The 15,568-nt window shown below is 37.4% G+C and overlaps 1 pseudogene; it reads right to left on the bottom strand.

Annotated features, from left to right (window-relative positions):
* Positions 1-6,171: 6,171 nt before the first annotated feature.
* LOC102849982 overlaps positions 6,172-15,568 on the bottom strand; it is a 49,005-nt pseudogene continuing 39,608 nt past the window's right edge.

Below are 15,568 nucleotides of genomic sequence, written 5' to 3' on the forward strand. Positions count from 1 at the left end.
TACACTGTAACTAATGGTAAACTCCAAAATGAGGGATTTATCTTTCACTACTCCACGAATTGCTATCTGTCAGATACTCCTCTAAGTCTAAACATTCAGATTAAGACAGACTAGGGGGAAGGATTGGCCATCCACTTCTGAAATGGCAGGCCTCTGAAAACCCTATGTACCTATCCAACCAATAGCATCTCCTAAAAACATTCTCAAGGTAGGTGACATGAAGCTTGTCATCTTTGCTTCCAATGGCCACTCTGGTTGTATCTTCTCTAATACATACGTATTTGGTTTTTTGGATGCTCAGTTGTCTTCTTCAACATTGAAAGGCATCAGTTCTTCTTCTGTTGTCCTTATTCACCACTGTCCACTTCACAACAGCATAGTAAATTATTCAAAAGACCATGGCGTGAATCAGGCACACCTTGGTCTTCAAATGGACATCACTGCTGCTCATTAAATGGGAGTGTTCCCTAACTGCAGAATTTCTCAGTGCAATATGTCTCCTAATCTCCTGACTGCTAGGCAACATTATGTTGTTATTGTTGCTGTTGTTTCTGCAGGATAAGGATGGCAATCTCCTCTCATACAATTAACTGCCTCTGTAAACCCAATAGAGGGTCAGCTATGGGTTGGTTCCAATATCATGACTGCTAGACAACATCATAATAGATGAAGCAATTATTGAAATCATTAAAATTTCATCTTACATGGATCCACAATCAACACTCTTGGTACAAGCAATCAGATCAGGAAATAACAGACTATTACAAATAACTGAAAATTCATGAACAACAGAAAAGAAACTAGATTATTGGGACCTCCTAAAAGTGAAATCATAATTGTTGTTTTTGTTTGGTCCCATTAAGTCGAGTACAATTCATAGCCACCCTATGAACAAGAGATCTGAACCCTGTTCTATCCTGGATCATCCTTGCACTTCCTGATACATGAGAGCCCATTGCAACAGTCGCTGTGTCAATCCACCTAGTTGAGGGTCTTTCTTTCCTTTCCCAAATCTCCACGCTTCCCAGGATCAAGAAATAACCCCTCCTAGCATCATTCCCAAAGTATATGAGGCAAAGCCTCATCATTCTTGCCTCCAACTAACGCTCTGGTTGTACCCTCTCAAAGATATACCCGTTCATTCTCTTGACTGTCTATGTGATGTTCATTGCTCTTCTCCAACACTACAGCTCAAAGACATCAATTCTTATTATCCTTATTTATTGTCCAACTCTCAGATGTATGGCAAGTATTCAGAAATACCATGGCACGAATCATATGCACCTGAGTCCTCAAACTGGCATCATTATTTCTCAATAATTTGAAGTACCTAACTATAGCTTTTCCCTTCTACAGTGCATCTCCTTATTTCCTGACTGTTCATACTAAGGATCCTGACTGTGGATCCAAGCAAGATAAACCTGTTGACAGATTCAATCTCTTCTCCATCTATCCTGATGTTGCCCATTAATCCAGTGGTAAGAATCTTTGTCTTCTTGACATTCAGATGCAATCCACACTAAAGGCTGCCTTTCTTGATCTTCTGCAACAAGTGCTTCGAGTCTTCCTCACTTTCAGCACTCAAGGTTGTATCATCTGCATAACACAGGTTATTGATGAGCTTCCCTCCAATTCTGATACCACATTCCTCTTCAAAGAGCCCAGCTTCTTGGGTAATTTGCTCAGCATACAGATTGAATAGGTATGGAGAGAGAATATAACCCTGACACACTCCCTTCTCGATTTTAAACTATGCAGTGTCCTGCTCTGTTCACACAACAGCCTCCTGGTACAGGTATAAGTTCCACAAGAGTACAATTAAGTCCTCTGAAGCTTTCATTCTTTTCAAAGTCAGCCATAACTTATTATGACCCATACAGTCAAATGCCTTTTGATATGCAATAAAACATAAATAGATATTCTTCTTGTATTCCTTACTTTCAGGAGGATTTTTCTGACATCAACAATGATATACCTGGTGCCATAACCTCTTCGAAATTCTACTTGAACTTCTGGGCAGTTCCTGATTTATGTACTGTCGTATTTATTTTTGAGTGATCTTCAGCAGTATTTTGCTTGCATGTGATATTAATAATAGTGTTGAATAGTTTCCACATTCTGTTGCATCACCTTTCTTGGGAATGGAAACAAATATGGATCTCTTCCAATCCATTGGCCAGACAGCTGTCCTCCAAATTTCTTGGCATAGACTAGTGAGTACAGGGCTGTATTTTTTTAATTGAAAGAAGTCAACTGGTATCCCATCAATTCCTAGAGCCTTATTTTTGGCCAGTGCCTTCAATGCAGGTTATACTCCCTCCTTCATTATCATTGGTTCCTGTTCATATAGTACTTCCTGAAATTTTCAATGTCAATCAGTTCCTTCTGACATGGTAATCCTGTGTATTTCATCCATTTTCTTTTGATGCTTTCTTGGTCTTTCAATATATTGCCCATAGCTTCTATCAATATTGTGACACAAGGCTTAAATTTGTTTTCAGTTCTTTCAGCTTGAAAAATGCAGAGTGAATGCTTCTCTTTTTATTCTTGTATTCCAGCTCTCTGCACATTCCATTATAATACTTTGTTTTGTCCTCCTCAACTGACCTTTGAAATCTTCTATTCAGCACTTTCACTTCAACTTGTTTTCCTTTGTTTTGGCTTCTTATTACTTCAGTGTAATCGTTAGAGTCTCTTATACCCATTCCAATTTTTTCTTTCTCCTCCATATTTGTAATACCTTTACTTTCTTCATGGATAATATCCTTGATATGATACCACAGCTCATTTGTTTTTGGACTGTTTGTGTTCAATGCCTCAAACCTATCCCCAAGATGATCTTGAAATTCAGATGGAATTGTCAAACTCATATCTTGCTTCCTATGAACTTATTTTAATTTTCTTTGGACTCAATTTGAACTTGCATATGAGTAATTGATGATCTAACCCACAGTCTTCCCATGGACAAGTTTTGACTGCTGATACTGAGCTTCTCCAACTATTTCTTTCACAAACGTGGTCAATCTAATTCCTACGAAGCCCATCCAGTGAGATCCATGTGTAAAGTCATTGTTTGTGTCTTTTAAAAAAAGGTATTTGCATTCAATAAATAAATCATTGTAAATACAAAATTCAATCATTCTGTTCCCAGTCTCATTTCTATAACCAAGCCCATAATTTCCAAGAACTATTTCTTCTTCACTGTTTCTCACTTTTGCATTCCAGTCACAAATTACCATTAATGCATCTTGATTGCATGCTTGGACAATTTTGGACTGCAAGATTTGGTAAAAATTCTATATTTCTTCCTCTTTGGCTGTAGATGTAGGGGCCCATGTTTGAATAACAGTCATGTTAACACTTGCTCCTTGTATACACATGGATATTATCCTATCACTCACCATACTGTATTTCAGGATAGAAGCTGAAATTGACGTTTTTACTGTGAATGCAACACCATTCTTCCTTTGTTTATTCCCTGCATAGTATGCCATATGATCATATGAGTCAAAGTGACCAAAGCTGGTCCATCTCATCTCACTAATGTCTAGTGTGATATTCATGTGTTCCATTTCATTTTTAACAATTTCCAGCTTTCCAACATTCAAGCTTTGTATATTGCATGTTCCAATTACTAATCAATGTTCATTGATGTTCATGTTTTTCCTCATTTAAAGTTTCTTCCAATCTACACTTTACCATTACAGTACTATAACTGTCCTCTTTATTTAGTGTTGATAGGGTTTTCAAAGGCCTGATATTTAGGAAGCAGAAGGCCCATCCTACTTCCTAGTCTGTCTGAATCAGGGAGCTTCACTAAAATCTATCCACTATAGGTAACCCAAATGGCATTTGACACACCATTGGCACAGATTTCAGTCTCATATGTTTCAAATATATTTCTCAAAAAAATTCAACAGGGAATCCATATATCATGGGAAAATACTTGACAATGACATATCTGATGAGGCATTCCTTTTTAAAATGTGTTTAAAATTCTAACATCTCAACAAGTATAAGACAGCCTAATAACAAAATGGATGGAATATATGAAAATTGTCTCCAAAGAAAACATTCAGATGGCCAACAAATATATAAATAAATGTTTAAAATCATTAACTATTTAAGAAATGCAAATAAAAATAATGAGCTATCATTTTTCCTCAGCAGCAATGGAAAAAGTTCTACAAAGCAGGAAAAAAGAATAATTCTTGGAAAAATTGTAGAGAGACTGAAATCCTTAAAACAGTTGATGATAGTGTGAAATAGGTAACTACCATGGAAAACAGTTTGACACTTTCTTCAAAAGCTGGGAATAAAAAGAATTCATCCAGTTATTCCACTATTATTGTTGTCGTGTAATTTCAAATTGATTTAGAAGCTATAAACAACAGGTCTGAATTTTGTGCTATCCTGTGCCATAATCATGATTTCCATTATGTTTAAGTCCATTGAGCATGTACTTGCACGTGGACCATACTTACTCACCTAAATGCTGAATCAATGATCTGAAAAGTTGGACTATGCAAAGAAGTCCTGGGCATCAGGATTAGAGGAAGACTAACTGCATGAAATATGCAAATGATATAGCCTTGAAATTAAAAATCTTAACATAAAAACACTTACTGATGAAGGTCAAAGATGGAGTATGGATTACAGTTGAACATGAAGAAAACAAACATCCTTATAACTGCACTAAAAAATAATGTGATAAATGTTGAAAAAAGAGTAGTCGGAATGTCTTCCTCCTTGAAATGTCACTCATTTGTAATGAGAGTAGCAGACAAGAAATGAAAGGACAAATACTACCTAAGACTGCTGCTGCAGTGGATGGAGACAACAGAAATACAATGTACATGCAATGAACACTGTATATGATGAAAACAAAGGAGGTTCACCCAGAGAAGAATTGACAAGAGAACAATGTAGCAATTTCAGTTAGCAAATAGAAACAGGATATGTGTAACTGTTCAGAAGGGAAAGAGGAAAAGAGAGACAGCAGTAATGGAGAAAAATCACTAGAGTGGACAGATGAGGGAGTGAGGAAATAGTCTGGATGCAATGGAGAATTGATGAGACTGGGTGGTAATCATTCATCAATAGTAATTAACTAAAATACAATATATCTGAATGATTATATAAAACACAATTTACTTAAATGAACCATAGTGTATATGAATGATTGTATGAAGCAAAAAGAAATAAAATGGTATATTAAATGTGTTTGTGTATGCGTGCTTTGTTATTGTTGATTTTATTAGGTGTTGTTAGCAGCAAGTAGAACTCACAGTGACCCTATAAATAACAGACCAGAATCCTGCTCTGTCCTGTGCCATCCCCATTACCTCTGGCATATAAGAGCTCATTTCTGCAGTCACTGTGTTAATTCATCTCATTGAGTTTCTTCTTCTCTTTCATTGACCCCCAACCTTTCTAAGTTTCATGTCCCTTTCCAAGGAATAGTCTCCCCTAGCCACATGCCCAAAGTATGTGAACTGAAGCTTCAACCTTGCCTTCAATAAGCATTTTGTCCGTACTTTTCCCAAGACTTGTATGTTTGCACTTATCTTGTCCATGGAATAGTCAGTGCTCCTCTCCAACACTACAACTCAAAACCATCAATTCTTCTGGGATCCTTATTCATTGTCCAGCTCACAGATGCCTAGCAAGTGATTAAAAAGACCATGAACTGATTTAAGTACCACTTAGTCTTCAAACTGACATCATTGTTCCTCAGTAATTTAGATAAATCCCTAGTAACAAACTTTCCCAATGAAATAATATATCTCTTCATCTCCTGGTTGCTGTTAACAAGGATGTTGATTGTGGATTCAAATAAGATTAAATAATTGGCAATTTCAATCTTTTATCCATCTGTCCTGATGTTGCTTATCCATCCAACGCTGAGGATTTTTGTCTTAATTATGTTGAGTTACAATCATTATTGAAGGTTTTGGTCTTTGATTTTCTGCAGTAGACAATTCATGTCTTCCTCACTTTAAGCAAACAAGGTTGTGTCATTGGCATAACACTGATTTTTGATAGGTCTTCCTCCAATCCTAATGCTACATTCTACTTCAAAGAGGTCAGCTTATTGAATGATTTGCTCAGCATACAGATTGAATAGGTATGGAGAAAAGACACAACCCTGATAATGACCTTTCCTAATTTTAAACCATGCATTGTTCTCTTGGTCTGTTTCTACCAAAGCTTCCTGGTCTAAGTATAGGTTTTGTATTAGCATAATTAAGTGATGAGTTGGCTGCAACTAGACAGTACATAACAACAACAGTCTATTCTTTAAAAGAATGTGACATTATTAGAACATGCATTTATTTTTCAGCCCTAGGAAACATCTCCATAGTTAGATCTCTAAAATGGCAACATATAGATAGATATGTGATCTATTACTGGAAGAACAAAACACATAAGTTAGAAGCAAGAGTGGTTTCCAGTATGACATAGATTTTTAAATCCTATAACCATCCTTTGAATTTCAAGTGTGGAGTGTTTTTATATTGATCTTCTTTTCATATTAAGTATTCCATGCCATATGCTTAGGGCCAGGTTTATAAGGATTAATTTTTTTCCACATAAGGATAATGTTCTTCTGATACAATGGAGGCAAACCCACAATATGTGTGTGTATTACACACACACAGAGAGAGAGAGAGACAGAGAGACAGAGAAAGAGAGAGACAGAGAGATGTATGCACAACCCTGTGCTAAGAAGTGAATGATATACAAATGTTCATTAGTAGCAGTGAATGCTCTAGCTAGGAATTGCTCTTTTGAGTAAGTTGCATTTTAACCCAATCAAAAGGAGCAAAGTAATGGTGAGGAAAGGGAGAGAAGAGCACTGAAGTAACCCCACTCAAGACAGTGCTGAAACTTCTGAAGATTTTACCCATGAAGGAATCTCCTTTTTCCCAGGGGTTTATTATTTTGATATCAGTTACGTGAACTGAAACAAATTTTACTTTCGTACCACTCCAATAGCTAAGCTTACTTATATTTTATTGATTTTCCTTCATCCACTCTGTTCTGTATTCACTGATTCTTAATAAACTCAGTACCTCATTTAAAAATTTTCATAATTTATAGATATCTAAATATTTTATAGGTATTTTCAATACATGGTTTTGTTTCCTCTTCTCAACCAATTCTTCCAAGTGAAAATTAGGATCCCTTAGTGAGACTACTCTAGAATTTTAACTGTATTGGAAATGCAATGAGAGAGATGCAATTCAAAAACACAATGAGAAAAAGTGCATCAATGAATGAATGAAAACCCAAAATCTCTGTAAATGTTCATTAAAATTAATAAGATAAAAATTTAAAAAAAAACACAATGAGGTACCATCTCACTCCAGTAAGAGTGGAAAGGTTTAACAGGGCAGCAAGTAATAGATGTTGGAGAGGATATGGCGAGAAAGGAACTCTTATATCTTGTTTGTTGGATTATAAAATGATGCGACCATTCTGGAAGGCTGTTTGGCGCTTCCTCAAAAAGCTGAACATAGAAATTCCATATGACCCAGCTATTCCACTTCTTGGAATACACCCTGAGAAAATTAGAAGTGAGGCACAAACTGAGATTTGTACACCAATGTTCATAGCAGCATTATTCACCATTGTGAGGACATGGAAACAGCCCAGATGTCCAACCACAAATGAATGGATTGAGAAATTATGGTACATTCACACAATGGAATACTATGCAGCACGCAGGAGCAATAACTTTGTAAATTATTACCTAACTTGGGAGGAACTGGAGAGCATTATGTTGAGTGAACTAACTCAGTCCCACAAGGAAAATATTATATAAAATCATTGTTGTAGAATGAGTAAAAGGGGTGGGAGAGGCTAGAAGCTGAGGGATTTGGATGTGCAGGGGGAATAAGGGGATTAATCACTGGGTTGTACAATTTGATGGGTGGGGGAAAGGGAAATTGAAATAATTTATTTGAATTTACATTCAAATTTGTAAATAAGCTACTAGGAAAAAAATTTAAAAAATTAGTCTGTATTAGATATAAAACCTCAAAAACTTGTTTCCATTGAGTCTGAACCAGCTCATAGCTGGCCTTTCCACAGGTTTGAGTTGTGTAATTACATGAAAGAAGATTATCTTTCTTTATCCTTCAAAGCTGCTGGTAGAGTTTTTGTAGACAAAGTAGATTTAGCCTTCACATATACATTCACTGTGCATAGAGATGACACTAAATTAATTATCTCTGACAGTGGTGGCTTATAGCCTCCTTTATTTGTTGCCAGCACATGTTAAAGTCTAGAATTGTTACTTGGTCCTTCTCTTTCTCATAGAAGAGGGCTGAAAGCTGGTCTTTCAGCAGAAATGGGGGGGGGGGGGGACCAGCAAAACACCAAACCATAAAAAATGTCATGCCAATAAATTGGATGATATGGAACCTGGTGATAGTACTATTTGCAGGAGTCAAAAGAGGAGTTACATCAGAAAGTACCCCTCAGGGATTCCAAGAGAACCAAGTTACAATCAATCACACAAGTCCCAGGTGTTACTAGCCCATGACCAGGCTCATGAGACTGGGAGCTGATAAAGGCAGTATTTTATCTACCAGCACACTACTAAGAGATTTGGCTCTACCTCTGTCTTTCCAAGAACACTATCTCCCTTTTCTTTCCTTTTTACTTTTACCAGCAATGTCTTTGTTTTATTTCTCTAAGAAACTTTTTCATTTGTTTTAATAAATTGCCACAGTACAGTCAACTCAACCCACCCCTCAAAGGAAATTACTAGCTTTCTCTACAAGTGGTGAAGAGAAGACTCTGACTTTAATACATTCCATTCTTTAGAAAAGAAGGATGGTCAGACTTTATCTCACCATACTTTGGGCATGTTAACAAGGAGGGCACCCCTGGGGATCATCATGATGCTTGGTAAAGTAAGAGAGTCATTTAATATTTCAAAGTTAATGCCAATTGTCTGATGTTCTAAACACGTGTGCTATGGGTACAAGGGGCTCAAAAGGAAATATTTTTTAGAATTCTAAAGCAGGAAATCACATGTCTAACTACTTCTCTGGAGATCCTCAGTTTCTCTTTTCAGATGTTCAATCTCTTTTTGTAGATTCTGGATCTCTTTTTGCAATTCCTTGCTTTAATTTTCAAATCTCTCCTTGAGAAGTCGTTTCTGTTCCTATAAAGGTAAATTGTAACCAAAATTAATACAACATAAAATTTATCCCATTATTGACAAAATAGTTCCCCATTTGGAACTTGCATTAATTGCTCTATAACTTTTAACATTCATTCATTAAAATTTTTCTCCCTTAATATTCATATCCCTCTCAAGTGTCTTCTATCTCTGCCATTAACTGTTATAAACCATCTACTCTAACACCGTTGTTACGTGCTGTCGAGTCATCTGCGACTCATAGTGACCCTGCTCTATCTCTTGCCAATTGTATTGTCTCTGATATGCCTATCCCCATTACCTCAGTGACTTAACCAGTCTATCTCAATGAGGGTCTTCCTCTTCTGCGTTGTCCCTCCACCCTCCCAAACATGATGTCCCTCTCCAAGGACTGATCCCGTCTTGCAACATATCCAAAGTATGTCAGATGCAGCTTCAGAATCCTTGCCTCCAAGGAGCAGCCTGGCTTCACCCTCTCCAGGATGAACCTGTTTGTTCTCCTAGAAGTCCATGGTATAGTCAGTGCTCTTCTCTAGCACCAAAGCTCAAAGACATCAGCTCTCCTATCATCCCTAGTCATTGTCAAGCCCTCTGATATATAACAAGTAATTGCAACGTAATTGTATAAGGCACACCTTAGTCCCCAGACTGACATCGTTGCTCTTTAGTACTTTGGAGAAGACTTTGGCAGCAGACTTTTCCATCACAATATGTCTTTTAATTTCCTGGCTGCTGGTACCTAGAGTGTTGATTGTAGAGCCAAGCAAACTGAAGCTGTCAACAATCTCAATATCTTCACCATCTATCATGATGCTGCCAATTGGCCCAGTGGTGAGAATCTTTGTTTTCTTGATGTTGAGCTTCAATGCTTATTGAAGGCTGCAGTCTTTGACCTTCTGCAGCAAGTGCTTCAGGTCCTCCTCAGTTTCAGTAAGCAGGATTGGGTCATCTGCATAACGCAGACTGTTGATGAGTCCAATCCTGATTCCACACTTCTTCTCATAGAACCCAGCCTCCCAGATAATCAGTTCTGCATATAGATTGAAAAGATATTGAGATAGGTCCTAAAATGGAGCTCCCAGATTAAGAGCGTTTAGGAAGAAAGATTGGCTATTCACTTCTGAAATAATGGGTATGAACAACAGAGCATATTCGGACTATTAGATATAGCATTAAGGCTGAGCCCTCATGTAGAAAGACACAAATAATAAGAAGGAATAGTTACAAACATGAACTAATAATTGGAGCATGGAAGATACAAGGTACGAATGTAGGAAAATTGGACATTGTAAAAAATGAGATGGAGCACATAAATATTGACATACTAGGTACTGGCAAGCTGAGACGGATTAGCATGGGTCACTTTGAATAGATAATCATATGATCCACAATGCAAAGAATGAAAAAGTGAGGAAAAATGAGGGCACAGTCACAGTAAAAAAAGACCACTTCTGGATTCATCCTGAAGTATAATGTTGTAACAGGTCACTATCCATAGACCTACAAGGAGGCTCTGTTAGTATTATTATCATTCAAATATACACACCAATAACTAAAGTCAAAGAGGAAGAAACAGATGATTTCTACACATTTTGTAGTCTGAAATCTATCAACCATGCAACCAAGATTAACTATTATATAATAATTGATGACTAAAATGCAAAAGGTGGAAACAAGAAAGAAGATCCTGTAGTCAGAAAATGCAAGCATGGTAATAGAAATGAGCCTGAAGATAGAAGACTAGACATTTGTACAATATGATTTATTCATTGCAAATACTTTTATTAAAAAAATCAAACAAACAACAAATACAAATGGTGACTATACAAATAGACCTCAAGTAATTAACGTCTTGTTGTTGTTATATGCCACCAAGTCATCTGTGACTCATAGTAACCCTATCTACCATAGCTCTGGTGCCTGCCCTATCCTGAGTCAGTCTCACTCATTCTGACAAACCTATCCCTACCCTCCCCACCAGTTACTGTGCTATCCATCTCATCTGGGTTCTCCCTCTCCTATGTCATCCCTCTAACCTTTAAAGCATGCTGTGGTTCTTCAAGGACTGGTCCCTCCTGGACAAGTGACCAAAATATGTGAAATGGAGCTTCCAAGGAGAAACTTGGTTTCATTCTCTCTAAAATAAAACTGTCTGTTCTCTTGGTAGTCCATGGTATACATATATTCAATACTCTTCTCCAGCACTACAACTTAAAGGTGTCAATTCTCCTTCTGTCATTCTTATTCATTATTCAGCTCTCTGATGAATAGCAAATAATTGCAAAGATCACAGCCTGAGTCTACACCTGTACCTTAGTCTCTATACTGATATATCATTGTTTCTCAGTATTCTGGAGAGGTCCCTGACAGCAGGTTTTCCCAATGCAATTCATCATTTGATTTCCTGATTGCTGGTGCCAAGAGTGTTGTTTTAGAGCCAATCAAGCTGAAATTGTTAACAACATCAATCTCTTCTCCATCTATCATGGTGCTTCCAATTGGCCCAGTGGTAAAAATAAAACTCTTTGCCTTCTTGATGTTGAGCTTCAATCCATATTGAAGACTATAGTCCTTGACTTTCTAAAGCAAGGTCTTCAAGTCCTCCTCAGTTTCAGTAAGCAAGATTATTCCATCTTCATATTATAGGTTGTTGATAAATCTTCCTCCAATCCTGATGCCACATTTCTTCTCATAAAGCCCAGCCTCCCAAATGATCTGTTCTATAGAGAGATTGAAAAGGTATGGAGACAGGGTGCATTCCTGACATACTCCTTTCCTAATTTTGAACCATGCAGCATTTCCTTGCCCTTTCCTGATAACTGTTTCCTGGTCCAAATAAAGGTTTCACAAAAGCACAATCATGTTCTGATATTTCCAATATTTTCAAGGTTAGTCACAGTTTGTTGTGATCCACACCATCAAATACCTTTGTATAGTCAATGAAGCACAGATAGATATTCCTCAGGTACTCTGCTCTCAGCCAAGGTCTGTTTGACATTGGTGATAATGTCTCAAGTGCTATGACCTCTTCTAAACCCAGCTTATATTTCTAGTAGTTCTCTGTCAAAGTGCTATTCTGGTCATATTTGGATAATCTGCACAATGGAAAGAATTACATCTGTGGAAAGAATTGCTAGAGACACACATCAGAGGTGAAAACCTGGGCAGGTGCTGACTGTGGAACAGATCATCAACTAATCATGTGCAAGTTCTAATTAAAGCTATAGAAAATTAAAACAAATCCACAAGAACCAAAATATGACCTTGAGTATATCTCACCTTAAATTGAAAACCGTCTCAAGAACAAATTTGAGACATTGAACTAGTGTTCAATGAGCAAAGACCAGATAAGCTGTGTGTTGGTATCAAGGATATAAGCAATGAAGAAAGCAAAAGGTCATTATGAAGACAGAGGAGAAAGAAAGGACTAAAACAGCTGTCTGAAGAGACTCTGACTGTTGCAAGAGACTACCAAGAAACCAAAACAAAGAAATCAGGAAGTTAAGGAACTGAACACAAGATTTCAAAGGACAACTCGTGAAAATAAAGCAAAATAATACAATGAAATATGCACAGAGATGGAGTTGGAAAACCAAAAGAGAAGAACTTGCTTGGTGTTCATTTCTCAAGCTTAAGGGACTGATAAACAAATTCAAACCTTGAGTTGCAACACTTAAAGATGCTATGGGCAAAATCTTGAATGCTCCAGGAAGCATCAAAAGAAAATAGAAGGAATAAACAGGGTCACTGTACCAAAAAGAATTGGCTGACACAGAGCCACTTCGTGAAGTAGCATATGATCAAGAAACAATGGTAATGAAGGAAAAGTTCAAGCTGCTCTGAAGGAATTAACAAAAAAAGGCCTCAGGCATTGATGGACTACCAGTTGGCATATTTCAACAGATGCAAACCTGAATGTGCTCAGCAGGTTGTGTTAAGAAACCTCACCAACTGACGGGGAAAGATTGATATTTATTCTCATTCCCCAAAAAGGTGATCCAACTGGATGTGGAAATTTTTCAGCAATATCACTAATATCATATGCAAGCAAAATCTTGCTGAAGAGTGTCCAAAAGACAGAGACTTCCCAGAAGTTCAAAGTGGGTTTAGAAAGAGCTATGACACTAGGGATATCTTTGCTGATGCCAGATGAATCTTGACTGAAGGCAGGCAGTAGCAGAAGGATGTCTCTTTGTGTTTGTGACTAACATTGAAAAGAATGGGAATTCAGAACACTTTGATTGTGCTCATGTGAAACTGATAGCTGGATCAGGAAGCTGTTGGCTGAACAGAGCGAGGGAATATTGTATGGTTCAAAATCAAAGAGAGCTGTGTTTGGGATGTATCTTTCTCTCCCCCCCCCACCCCGCCCCATGTGTTTTCAATCTATATGTGGAGCTGATCATTTGAGAGGCTGGGCTATATAATGAAGAATGCATCATCAGGATTGGAGAAAGACTCATCAAAATCTATGTTAGGCAAATGACACAGCCTTGCTCACCAGAACTGAGTACTTTAAGTGTTTGCTGCAGAAGATGAAGCACTGCAACCTTTAATATGGATTGCATATCAACATCAAAACAACAAAGATCCTCACTATCTGGCCAGTATCAGTATAAAGAAAAATGAAGAAAATATGGAGGTTGTTAACTCTTTCGTCTCATTAAATCCACAGTCAGGAAATCAGAAAATTAGTTACACTGGAAAAATTTACCATCAGGGATATCTCCATAGTGTGAAAGAACAATAATGACAGTCTAGAGACAAAGGTACACCTGATGCAGGCTATGGTCTTCTCAGTTGTATCCTATACATTTGAGAGCTTGACAATGAATAAAGATGAAAGAAGAATCAATGCCTTTTAAGTTGTGGTGCTGGAGAAGAGTATTTTATGTCTCTCTCTCTCTCTCTCTTCTCTCTCTCTCTATCTCTATCTATCTCTATATATCTCACACACACACACACACACACACACACACACACACCATGGCCTGCCAAGAGAACAAACAGATCTGCCCTAGCAAGGGTGAAAGCAGGCTGCTCCTTGGAGGCAAGGATTTTGAAGCCTTATATAACATTTTTCGGCATATTGCCAAGAGGGAGTAGTCCTTGGAGAAGTACAGCATGCTTAGAAATGTAAAGAATCAGTGCATAAGAGCAAGACCCTGGACATGATGGATTGACACAGAGACTGTGCCAGTGAGGTCAGGTGTGTCAGAATGGTGAGGTTGCTCAGGATAGGACAAGGTTCAGAGTCATTGTTCATAGGGTCATTATGAGTCACAATTGACTTGATGATATATAATAACAACATCACTATGTGAGGAATTAATCTGAAAATGCCAGTCAAGTATGACGTTCAGGGCCTGATAATTAATGTTATTAGATGCTCTCTGGTTATCTGCAACTCATAGTGACCCTATGTACAGTGTAATAAAGTCCTGTATGATATAAAAACAAGAACAAAACCACTGCAATCAAGTCAGCTTCTATTCACAGTGATCGTACAGGGAGTTTCTGAGGTTGGTCTTTCTACCTTGGAGCAGCTGGTTTCCTTTGAAATACCCTAGGCCATAGCTATTGTTCATTGTTTATATGACAAAGAAGGAATTTTATCTTGCTGGAATTTTTTGGTTTTTCAGAACACATTAACAGAAGACATTTACATTCTCTTTCTCATTACCTTTGCCTCAGAATCAAATCATGGCTGACTCTACAGCAAGTTTTCCAAGATTGTAAATTGCATGGGATAAAATTGCTTTTCTCCTGAGGAGAAAGCTTCAAATTATTTGAATCACACTACTTTGGGGTTACAATACATCTCCTTCTGTGCTCTTCTGTAGAAATAAGAACTGTATTTGCTGTATTTCTCTCTGAGTCATTATGTGTCACAAATAGGTCTTTATAATCAGAGATGGGCCTAGATAGAAACACAAATGAAATAACAATGTAGTCTGACTTCTAAGGTCAGAAGGTCCTTTTTTATAGATTTTAAATTCACTTCTACACAATAGTTTTGATTTCGTACACTGGAAGGGAAAAGTTAGATGATTCATTTGGATACCTTCAATTTCAGGGCAAAGATCTGCTTTTGATTCTCCATTAGCCGGATCCTTTTCATCTCCATCTTTTTGACAAGTTGTCTCATACGTTCCTGACAACTCCTTTCTTTCTCTTTCATCAGCTTCTTACATTTATTATGGATTTCCTCTCCCAGTATTTTCGCAGCCTCTGTAGATACAACATTTGCACGTAATGCTGAGGACAAAAAAGAAGCAAAGAAATATGAATATTGAATTGTTAATTCTTTTACCATATTTGTCTGTTTTTCTAATAAAGAAAACTTCCTGTAGAAATACTTGCCCTGGGTAACCAGAAGACAGATACCCAGAT

This window comes from Elephantulus edwardii, unplaced genomic scaffold (genome assembly GCF_000299155.1).
Source record: "Elephantulus edwardii isolate Elephantulus edwardi_28Jun2011 unplaced genomic scaffold, EleEdw1.0 scaffold00242, whole genome shotgun sequence".
NCBI classification, from domain to species: Eukaryota; Metazoa; Chordata; class Mammalia; order Macroscelidea; family Macroscelididae; genus Elephantulus; species Elephantulus edwardii.